Source organism: Camelus dromedarius, chromosome 19 (genome assembly GCF_036321535.1).
Source record: "Camelus dromedarius isolate mCamDro1 chromosome 19, mCamDro1.pat, whole genome shotgun sequence".
Lineage (NCBI taxonomy): Eukaryota > Metazoa > Chordata > Mammalia > Artiodactyla > Camelidae > Camelus > Camelus dromedarius.
This window is the reverse complement of record NC_087454.1, coordinates 18,539,773-18,551,544: the sequence shown is the minus strand read 5'-3', so window position 1 is coordinate 18,551,544 and position 11,772 is coordinate 18,539,773. Positions and strand designations below refer to the sequence as shown.

Below are 11,772 nucleotides of genomic sequence, written 5' to 3'. Positions count from 1 at the left end.
ATTCTGCAGTGCTATAAAATGTAAGGTATTTAGACTATTTTCACTCAAACTCTGGTCTCAAATGTGTCTGTGGCTTCGTTTTAGCTCATGTGTTGCTGTGAGGCATAGTAATCATCACACTGTCAAGACCTTTATTCAGTCACTGAAATGCACACAAACTGCTTGTATGTATATGAATGAAACAGGAAAAGAGCTGGGTATTTCTCAAAAAAGAAAAATGATGAATTAAATAAAAGTTAATTTTGAGAGGCATAGTCTGCAGGCTCCATGGCTTAGTTGGTTAAAGCACCTGTCTTGTAAACAGGAGATCCTGGGTTCAAATCCCAGTGGGGCCTGGTTCTTCCCGGTTTTAGTGAACATTTCTTTAGCCCTGAGAAGGGATGAAGAAATTGCTCCAATTACAGTACTACAGCCGCCCCTGTCTCCTTTCTCCGCCAACCCCAAAAGAGGTAGAACTCTAAGAAATAAGCTTAACTTGTGCAACTCTCATCCTCCCATCACGAAAAGGCTCACTTAAGAGAGTCGTTTTCTGGAGAAGAAAGCCTACCTTCACCTCCTCTGGGGAAGGTTGTCCCAGGAGGGACTCAGAGGAATGTCAAGTATGTGGCTCAGAAGTGCCCCTCTGGTGAGTTCTGACTCTGCTCAGGGCAGGGGAGTGGATCTGGCAGAAACATTCCCAAATTTTAATCCTCTGGTTGCTGCCACAGCCTGAGGCTGAATCGTTGCTTCACACTGTGGCCCAGGTTTAAAAACAAGTAAGGACTATTACTGTTTTTCAGGTTGTTCTGGGACTAAGATTTTATGCCTCAAGCAGAGATTCAATAAACTCATGAGTCAGTGATTGATTATTATAAACAGGATGTTTTGTAGATAATCCTAGCACATTTCTGTCGACAAGAAAGTGCAGTCTATCCTGCCTAGGGCGTGCTGATGCTTTTCCTCTCCCGGTATCCTGGTCCTCGAAGACTCCCGTACACTCAACATTGACATTTGGTTGTACCTGGTAAGAGAAAAGTTCTTGCCGTGTTTTTTGAATGAATAAATAGACGCTTGAATGAATGAACGAATGATGTCTCAGATTAGGATCATGTCTTCAAGTTTCCTCCAGGATTCAAAGAAGTCTTTCTCCCTCGCTCTCCCCAGCCTCCCTTCTTCTTTTATCTCCTCCTTTTTTCCTCCTCCCTTTCCCCTCTCCTCCCTTTCTCTCCTTGGTGACTTTATTCTCCGCCTGGTGTCATAGATAATTATTGGCTGAAAAGATGGAGGCTCTCAGGAGAAATATAGCTTACATTAGGTTGTACTCTTGGTGGTGTACGTTCTGAGTTTGGACAAATGTATGACATGTATCCATCATTATGGTATCATCGTACAGAATATTTTCACTGCCCTAAAAATCCTTGATGCTTTACCTATTCATCCCTCCACTCTACCCTGAAAGCCTGGCAACCACTGAGCTTTTACTGTCTCTATAGTTTTGCCTTTTCCAAAATGCAACATAGTTGGAATTATACAGTATATAGCCTTTTCATGTTGGCTTCTGGATGTACCCCAGTTTATTAATCCATTCACCTACTGAAGGACATCTTGGTGGCTTCCAAGTTTTAGTAATTATGAATTAAGCTGCTATCGACATCTGTGTGCAGGTTTTTGCATGGACATCAGTTTTTAACTCCTTTGGGTAAATATCAAAGAGTGTGATTGCTGGATTGTATGTTTAGTATGGTAAGAAGTCAACAAATGATCTCCTAAAGTGACTACCATTTTGCATTCCAACTAGCAATGTGTGAGAGTTCTTGTCGCTCTGAAACCTCCTCAGCATCTGGTGGTGTCAGTGTTCTGGATTTTGGCATTCTAATTAGTATGTAGTGGTATTTCATTGTTGTCTTCTTTTGCATTTACCTAGTGACATGATGTAGAGCAAGTTTTCATATGCTTATTTGCCATCCGTATATCTTTTGGCAAGGCGTCTATTAAGGTCTTTGAACCATTTTAGAGTTATTTTCTTATTGTTGAGTTTTAAGAGTTCTTTCTTTGTATATTTTGGATACCTTATCAAGTATGTATTTGGCAAATATTTCTCCCAGTCTATGGCTTGCCTTCTGATTATCTTGACACTGTCTTTCACAGGACAGAAGTTTTTAGTTTAATAAAGTTCAGCTTCTTGATTATTTCTTTCATGAATTATGCCTTTGATGTTGTATTTAAAAAGACATCACCATACTCAAGGTCATTTAGGTTTTCTCCTATGTTACCTACAAGGAGTTTTATATTTTTGCATTTTATATTTAAGTCTGTGATTCATTGTGAGTTAATTTTTGTTAAGGGTGTAAGATCTGTGTCTAGATTCTTTTTTTTTTTTTTTTTTTTTTTTTTGCCAGTGAATATCTAGTTGTTCCAGAACCATTTGTTGAAAAGACTATCTTTGCTCCATTATGTTGCCTTTGCTCCTTTGTCAAAAATCAGTTGATTATGTTTATGAGGGTCTATTTCTGGGCTCTCTATTCTGTTACATTAATTTGTTTATTCTCTCACCATTATCAAGGTGTCTTGATTCCTGTAGCTTTATAGTAACTATTTAAGTTGGATAGTATCAGTCCTCTAATTTTATTCATCTCCTTCAATACTGTGTAGTCTATTCTGGATCTTTTGTCTCTCCATATAAACTTTAGAATCAGTTTGTTGACATTCACAAAATCACTTGCTGGGATTTTGTTTGAGATTGCATTAAGTCCAAAGATCAGTTTGGGAAGAGCTGACATCTTGACAATATTGACTTTTTCTGTCCATTGAACATGAAATATCTCTCCATTTATTTAGTTTTTATTTGATTTCATTCATTAGGTTTTCTAGTTTTCCTCATATGTATCTTGTACATATATTGTTAGAATTATACCTCAGTATTTCATTTTTGCAGGTGCTAAAAATGGTAGTGTTTTTAGTTTCAGATACCACTTTTCTTTCCAAAGAAAACAAAAACACTAATTCAAAAAGGTATAAGCAACCCTGTTTCATTACAGCATTATTCACAATAGCCAAGATACGGAAGCAACCCAAGTAGCCATCAATAGATGAATGGATAAAAAAACCTGTGGCATACATATATAAAAAAATATTGCTCAGCCATAAAAAAGAATGAAATCTTACTATTTGTGACAACATGGATAGACCTAGAGACTATTATGCTAACTGAATTAAGTCAAAGACAAATACCACACGATTTCACTTATATGTGCAATCTAAAACAAAACAAAGGACCAAACATAACAAAACAGAAACAGATTCATAGATACAGTGAACAAACAGATTCTTGTCAGAGGGGAGAGGATTGGAGGGATGAGTAAAGTAGATGAGGGAGATTAAGAGGAACAAAATTCCAGTTAACAAAATAAATGAGTGAAATGTACAGCATGGGAAATATGTCAATAATGTGATATCTTTGTATGGTGATGAGAGTTATCATGGTGATCATTTTGTAATGTGTAGAAATATGAAATCACTATATTGTACAACTGGAACTAATATAGTATTGTAGGTTAAGTATTCTTCAATTAAAAAGGAAATTTTCCATAAATAAAAGAAAACGTGAATCAACATTAAAAAGAAATTCCAGTGGCCCAAGTGGCACTGGCATTTCTATAGTGTTGAAAAAGAGTCCTGTGTTCAACAGCTGAGTTTGCTGGGCTATGGATAATTGTTTTTCATCTATCTTTTTATCTAGTTTGTCATATTTTATTTTTCCCCATTTTCAATTTATTCATTTCTTTTATATGTAATTACAGATATATAGAAATCACATATGACACTTGCAAAAATGCTTGCAGTAAAATTAAACATTCTTGCTGTGACTCAGTAAGTCCACTCCTAAGTATACATCTGTCTTGGAATCAGTCAGCTGAAAATGCAATGGTCACTGAACCCAAATGATTCAAATGGCAAAACTGGTGATGCTACACATGCACCAAGAAAATATGAAAATGTTTTATTGCTCACATAACGAAGCTTTCTGAAGAGCAAGGGAGGCTCCCAAGTAAGTGCAAAAGTGGCTTGAGAGAGCAAGGGAGGGTGAAGGCTTTGGTTTTTATTGGGTTAGAGGGCTGGGTGGGGGTGAAGATTCCTGAGAACCAGGACTAGTATGGTTTGATCTTCCCTCTAGTGCCAAGAGAGGGAGCTCAAGCACTTTCTTATGGGCTGGCTTAGATGTGCGTGAGAGTGATTAGTCTTGAAAACTGTCAGTAAATATCAAAAATGGAGTCAACCTCTTAATTACAATACCCCATAGAAATTTGTGCACAAGGCCACAAAAAGCATATCAAGAGTGTTCCTAACAACTCGATTCATGATGTTCTTAAACTGGAAACAACCCATACGTTCACCACTAGAATGGATAAATTGTGGCATATTCATACAATATGAATATATATACATATAGCAACAAAAAAATAACATTATTAAATGCTCCAGCATCGATGAATCTCATATTGCCACACAAAAGTAGCCAGATATAAAAGAGTACATATTGTATAATTCTATTTATATGTTATTAAAATGTGCAAAGCTAATAGATGTTGTCAGAAGTCCAAAGAATGGTTGACCTTATGAAGAAAGATTTGGAGATGCATAAGAGGGGTTTCTGGTATACTGGTAATGTTTTATTTGTTGACATACATAGCCTAAGTGACAAAACTTGGTCCCGTTTGATGGAAATAGTGATAACAAAGTGGAACAAAAGGTCTGGGTGGGGGTTCATACATATGCTCTCTTTGTAAATATTCAATGATATATAAATTTGTGTATATGTATATATTCAGATATACATATACATAAATGTAAATATTCTATATATGCTCATGTTTGGGCACTTTCCTGCATGTTTGTTACACTTCAATTTAAAAAAAAAAAGTTTACTTTAAAAAGAAAAACAAAGCCATCAATTAAGAAATAGAACATTGCCATTATTTTAGAAGTTCCATTTGCCCCACTCCATTTAACATCTCTCTCTCGCCTGAGATAACCACTATAATAATGCTTGTGAATAATCATTCCCTTGCTTTTATTTATTAGCTTTGCTATTTATATATATATTCATAAAACAATAGATTTTTTAGTATGCTTGCTTAGTTTGTAATTTCTATAGATGAAACCATGTTGTATTTGTTTTGGAATGTTTTCTTGTTATAGAAATATTATCATGTTAATATCTCATTTTGTATGATTTCTAAATTTTTTAATGGGGGAGGTGATTAGTTTTATTTTTTTTTAGAGGAGGTACTGGAGACTGGACCTAGGATCTCCTGCATGCTAAGCATGTACTCTACCACTTGAGCTATACCTTCCCCCTCTAGCTTTTTCTTTATTGCATATAATTGTTTTTGTAAATGTTTATAGCTGTGATGAAAATGTGTTAAAACTCTGACGCTCATTATAATAATTTGTTTTTATTTGGTTGATCTTTGTACACAAGCATATGATCTGTTAAAAAAAAAAAAAGACGGCAGTTCTGTTTCTTTCTACTCATTACCCCTTTCTAACTTTCCTTTTGGCTGGTAGGGAATAGAAGTGGCAATTCTTGGTGTACTCATGTGTTTCCAATCTCAAACAGAATTTTTTGAATTTTTTGCCTTTATAATGTTTTCTGCAGATTATTTCTGTATTTTAAAATTCAGGTCAAAGAACTTTCCTTCTGTTTCCAGATTGTATCATTAATGGACACTGTAATTTACTAAATGCTTTTTCTGCCTGTACTGAGGTAAACATAACTTCTTTCCTTTAATTTCTTGATGTGCTGGCTTTGTTATTAGGATGAAAGCAGGCTTATAAAATGAGATGGAGAAGCTTCCATCTGCTACTACTTTTGGAAATGTTTGTGTATGATTGAAATTATTTCCCCTGGAATGTTTTATAGAACTTCCAGGTTAGCAGGAGGGTATAGCTCAGTAGTAGAGTGCATGCCTTGCGTGTTTGAAGTCCTGGATTCAATCCCCAGTACCTCCAGTAGATAAACGTACTTATTCCCCCAAATATAAAAATGTCAATTCTGTAATATGCAAGAAATAACATTAAATAATTAAATTAAGTATTAATAATTAAAAATATTAAAATATTTTAAAATAAATATTAAAAATTAAATAACATTAAAAGATTTTTTATAAACCTCCCAAGTTAAAACATCTAGGTTTGGAGTTTTCTCTGTGGAAATGTATTTAATGATTTTATGAATAGATTTGCTATTTCTTCTTTAGTCAAATTTAATAATTATATTTTTGCAGAATTTGCTGTTTCATTTAAATTTTCAAATTAATTGGGCAAAATTCTTTACACCATTGCACATTCTGACGCACTTTCTGGATACACAGTTTTTGCTGTTGTTGTTGTTAATCTTTCTCATATCTTAGATCTGTTTAAGTTTTGTTCCCGGAATGTTTACTGAAGGCTGGGTTAAGGACAGACCCCGACAGTCTGTCACTTCGGCTTAGTGTGGCCGAGAGAACCAGGACGGTGCTTTCCTGGAAAGCAAGAGAAAGAGCGCAGTCTTTTCACGGTGTCGTCGCTGCTCAGAAGCGCTTTTGAGAAAATACTATTTCTCCAGCATCTCTAAATAGTGAAACAAATATGTGTAATCGTCTTGGGGGTGGGGCTAGGAGCCAGGGTGTGCTGAGAAGGCAGGTTGGATAAAGACCAAAACCCAGCCCTCGCAGTTCCTAATAATGGGGGATAAAGCCGCCCAGATGCGTCAGATTCCGGCGGGGTTGCTTTCACCACTCCCAGAGGGTCCAAAACAGGCGGTGCGCATCACCCAGCCAGGCCTCGCGCGCGCCTCCCCACCGTCCGTGTGCTTCCCTCCCCCGCAGCCCGCACCATCACTAGCGGGGGGGGGGGGGGGCGTCGGGAATCCCTGAGATGAGGGTGGCTGGGGAAATGATGAGCTGGAAAGAAAATATACGACTACCACAAATTGACTCGAACCCCAACTTTTCTAATGTGAAATATGGCTACTTCCCTCTGAGCCGCATCAACAGGAGGACAGCCATTTTCTAATTGCTCACTAAGCGCAATCCTTGGGGGTTTTACAGACATCTCAGTGGAGGATATTCAGAGGGTCTACTCCGTGGATTCCAGGAGGGGCCAGGCCTAGGAGGACGCTTTTCAATTCAATCCTCACTGAAGACGTCTTGGCTGGATTGGACGCCTAGTGGAGGGACGCAGGAGGGGTCTTTTTGTGATTTTCATTTGCTACCAGAGGGTCTTTAATCTGACTTTGTCTTCATTCTGAAGGTTAACCGAGCGTTTGTCTGTTGCTATGATAACAGAGGGACATTCAGTCCTTTTCGCTGATTTCTTTACAGGTTAGCGCAGTGAGAGAGGCATCGCAATGCAAGTGTAAAATTTTGTTCAGAAAGATTTGGTGTAAAGCTAAGGGCAGAAGTTTGGTGAAAATCAAAATTTCCATTTCGCCTTAGCATCTTACCGTAACTTCTCGGAGAAGTTACTTGGCTTTTGTATCAATGGCACCATCTGTTAGATAAAAATTAATAGGAAAGATGTCTTCGTAAAGGTTACTGTAAATAATATGTAGTCCAGATTCTCTACACTTGAAAAACTTTTTCGCAGTAAGAAAAGACTAAGACCACGTGGCCTAATGGATAAGGCGTCTGACTTCGGATCAGAAGATTGAGGGTTCGAATCCCTTCGTGGTTGAGATGTCCACTTTTTCACGCCTTGGGCCTTTCACAGGCATCACTGTCCCCACTCTCAGATGCCAAATTACAGCTTCCGAACACGGAGGAGATTACCCCCTCAGATCTGATTGATTCAGAAGGTAGGGTTGGCGGCTGGCCTCCTTCGGCCGCAAGTAGTTTAGAATCCTTGGCCAGACTGGTTCATAGGTATTCGGATTGGGAAAAGCGCAAGCCCTGGCCTTGCAGACCCTCTTCTACCGGGTTGGGTGTGCACAGTGAGCGAGGTGGGAGGGACAGGGCACAAAGGTCAAGGAATTTTGCTCACCTGTTGACCGGCAGTACCGGGACGTCTCGGTTATTTTAGCTTAAGACGACCCTCACTCTTCCATTGGTTTTCAATTGGCGCTCGGTAATTCGACGCTGATAAGAGTCTTTATGTCCAGAGATTTGTCTATTTGAAGTTAGTTTAAATGTCGCCCCCTTTCGAAAGGAAAATGTTATAAGAGAAGCGTTATAAAACCCTCTCCTGATTCAGGTGGATGCCTCCCGCAAGTCGCGGGATGAATTAGTTGGACTTTCAGCAATGTCTGAGGAACCAGGGTTAAAACACAGACCCGAAACCGTGAGAAGAGGAGAGCCAGGCAAATTAGAACCAAGAGAGAACATCTTCTGCAAAAATGGAAAGAATCTGGCCAAATACATTTGAATATTTAGACGAAATGGACAAATAAATAGAACAATATGACGTATCGAATTAGATTCAAGAAGGAATCGCAGTTATGAAGTCTTAAACTATGAAATATTTTGAATTAGTTCTCAAGTCACCCTACTGAGAAAATTTTGTCCTGTCGTTTACCAGACTTCTTTAAAATATTCAAAGAAGAAATAAATCTAATTAGATATAACTCTTCCATAGTACAAGAAAAAAAGGAAAAGAAGAAATTCGTAACTACTCTTGCAGAATGCCATAAAGAGTTTTTTCCCCATTAATGTAATTTTAAACATGTTTATTGAAGCATAATTTTCTTAAAATGAACTACATATATGTAAACATATGTATATGTTTGGCATATGTATAATTCATGAAACTATCACTACTATAAAGATAATGAACATAGACATCACCCCCTAAGTTTCTTCATGTCCTTTAGTAATCCCCGTCCCTCCCACAACCACTGCTTTCTGTTATTATGTTTGTGGTTTTATGATGTTATATGCTTGTAGTTTGTAGAATTTTATGTAAATGGAATCATATAGTATGGACTATTTTTTTATTCTTTCACTCAGTATCCTTATTTTGAGATTCATCCATGTTGCTTGTATCAATAGTTCATTTCTTTTTATTGCTAGATAGTGTTCTGTTGTATGAATATACCACAATTTGTTTATCCATTCACCGGTTGATGAATTATTTCCAGTTATAATGAAAGTTGCTTTGAACATTTGTGTATAAGCTATTGTATGGCTATAAGCCTTCATTTCTCTTGGGTGAATACCTAGGAGTGGAAAGACTTGGCCATATTGGTAGGTCTATATTTAATCTTTTAATAAGAAACTGCCAAAATGAGGCTGGTATTACCTTCACACATAACCTGATAGGGACGTTATGAAAAAGGAAAGTCATAGGCCAGTTTCACTCTTGAGCATAGTTGCAAATTATCCTGAAGGTTAAGGAACTGAACACAGTTTAGAATGGATTATAAGTTATTTTGATCTTTGCTTATCTTTTAATAATTGGCTCTTGAGTGGTAAGGAAACTCTTATGGTCCCTACTTCATGGCTCAGATCAAGTAGCCTAAAGACACTGTTTTCCCAGGTCTTTATCTTTCAGTAGTTCTGATAAGCTCTTGAATACATTTGGAGCATGCCTTCAGCATAAAGAAGAGAAATTAATCTAGATTCAGAAGGCAACACAAGTAATAGGCAATTATAAAATGAAATAAGATGCATTAACTGTCACAGGATAAATTGCATAAAATATGTAATATTTAGTAATATACCTAATAAAATCAATACTTAGTAATAAATCTAATAAATTGAATGAAATTTTAGCTATAGAGGTCCATAAGACCTCTGTGGACTAAACTGCAAAATTTTAGTGAGAGAATTTAAGTAAGACCTAAATAAATAGAGATACATACCAAGTTTATGGAATGAAATACCTAGTATTATGAAGATGTCACTTCCCCCAAACTGATCCATAGATGCAAAGTATTCCCAGCTAAAAGCTTAACTAATGTATACTTGGAATTTGATAAACTTAGTTCTAAAATGTATATGAAAATGGGCGATTAACTAAGACATGGGTAAAAATAAGGAACAAATGAGAGAATTTTTTCCACCTGATATTAAGACTCATTCAAAATTTCTTCAGTAATTAAAAGAAGCATAGCATTGGCACAGGATAGGTAAACAGAGAAATCAAACATAATAAAAAGCTTGTGTTCATGTGGACACCTGACAGAGAACGATGGGTACACTACATATAGTGGAGGAAAAGGAGGAAAATTTTTAAATAAAACCAACTGACCCTTGAATAGCATGGGCTTGAACTATGTGGGTCCACTTATATGTGGATTTTTTTTCAGTAAATATGTGTATAGTACTAAATAATCCACAGCTGGTTGAATCTGCAGATGTGGAACCAGGGATACAGAGGGCTGACTGTAAAGTCACATATGGATGCATGGGGGTCAGGACCTCTAACCCACATTATTCAAGGGTTAACTGTAGTTCTAGAAAAAAATGGACATAACCTACAAACCACCATATAGGAAAAAAGTCTGAGTTAAACACTTAAATATAAAAGACAGATAAATACAAACTTTAAAAATCATAAAGAAGAACATATTTGTTAACTTGGGGTAGGGAAGAATTTTATAAACAATTTCATAAACAATAAAGAAAAGATTGACAAATTTGACAATATTAAAATAAAGTTTTAATTAACTGACCAACAGATACCATAATGAGAGAAAAATGGCATTAAGTATAATGATGGCTGTAGAGTTTTTTTTTACAAATGTCCTTTGTCAAATTGAAGAAGTTCCTGTCTCTCCTTAGTCTGTTGAGAATTTTCATCAGGAAAGGGTATTGGATTTTCTCAAATGCTTTTTTTTTTTTTTTTTTTTGCATCTATTGCAATGATCATGTGGTTCTTATTTTTTATTCTATTGATATGGTGTATTACACTAATTGATTTTTGGATGTTAAAGTAACCTTGCATTCCTAGGATAAATCCCACTCAGTCATGAGGTATAATTCCTTTTATGTGTTGCTGGATTTTGCTTATTAGTATTTTGTTGAGTATTTTTGTGTCCATGTTTATAAGAGATATTGGTCTACAGCTTTCTTTTCTTGTGATGTCTGGTTTTAACATCAGGGTAATTATGGCCTCCTTTTCCAATTTTTAAAAGAATTTATGAAGAATTAATATCAAAATTTTTTTAAGTTTGGTAGAATTCAGCAGTGAAGATATCTGGGCTTAGGCTTTTCTTTGTGGGTAATTTTCAGTTACTAAATCAGTCTGTTTGCTTGTTATAGGTTCTTATTCTGAGCTAAATGCTTTTATCAGTCATCTACATCTTTGTAACAAACTTCACCCAAATGTAGTGGCTTAAAACAATAATTATTTACTTTGTTTGCAACTTGGGCTGTGCCCTAATGGGCAATTCTTTTCCTGGTTTTGCCTGTGGTTACTCACTGATTGCAATCATCTGGCAGCTTGACTGGGACTAGATGGTCCAAAATGTTCCCACTCACACTGGGGTGTGCTGGAATGGCTGGGATGGCTGAGATGACAGGGACTCTCTCTGCATGTGGTCTTCCATCCTCTAGGAAGTTAGATGGGATTTCTTCACATGGTGTCTCAGGGTCCCAAGACAGCAAGAGAAGTTGTAGGGCATGTTGAGGCCTAATCTTGGAGCTCCCACAACATCACTTCCATAACACCATTACTATAGTATTCTATTGATCCAATCATAAGGTTAGCTCACATACAAGGGGGAGGGAAATAGACTCCACCTCTTGATGGTAGCTGCTTCATAGTCACATTGCAAAGGGGACATGCAAAATAGGAGGAATTTGTGGCTATTAA

The 11,772-nt window shown here is 36.7% G+C and overlaps 2 non-coding genes across 2 annotated transcripts; both read left to right on the top strand.

Annotated features, from left to right (window-relative positions):
- Positions 1 to 261: 261 nt before the first annotated feature.
- TRNAT-UGU (transfer RNA threonine (anticodon UGU)) lies at positions 262 to 335 on the top strand. The gene has a single exon. It is a non-coding gene; the product is annotated as a tRNA-Thr (tRNA).
- Positions 336 to 7,622: 7,287 nt separating this feature from the next.
- Positions 7,623 to 7,695, top strand: TRNAR-UCG (transfer RNA arginine (anticodon UCG)). Its single transcript has one exon. It is a non-coding gene; the product is annotated as a tRNA-Arg (tRNA).
- The last annotated feature ends 4,077 nt before the right edge of the window (positions 7,696 to 11,772 follow it).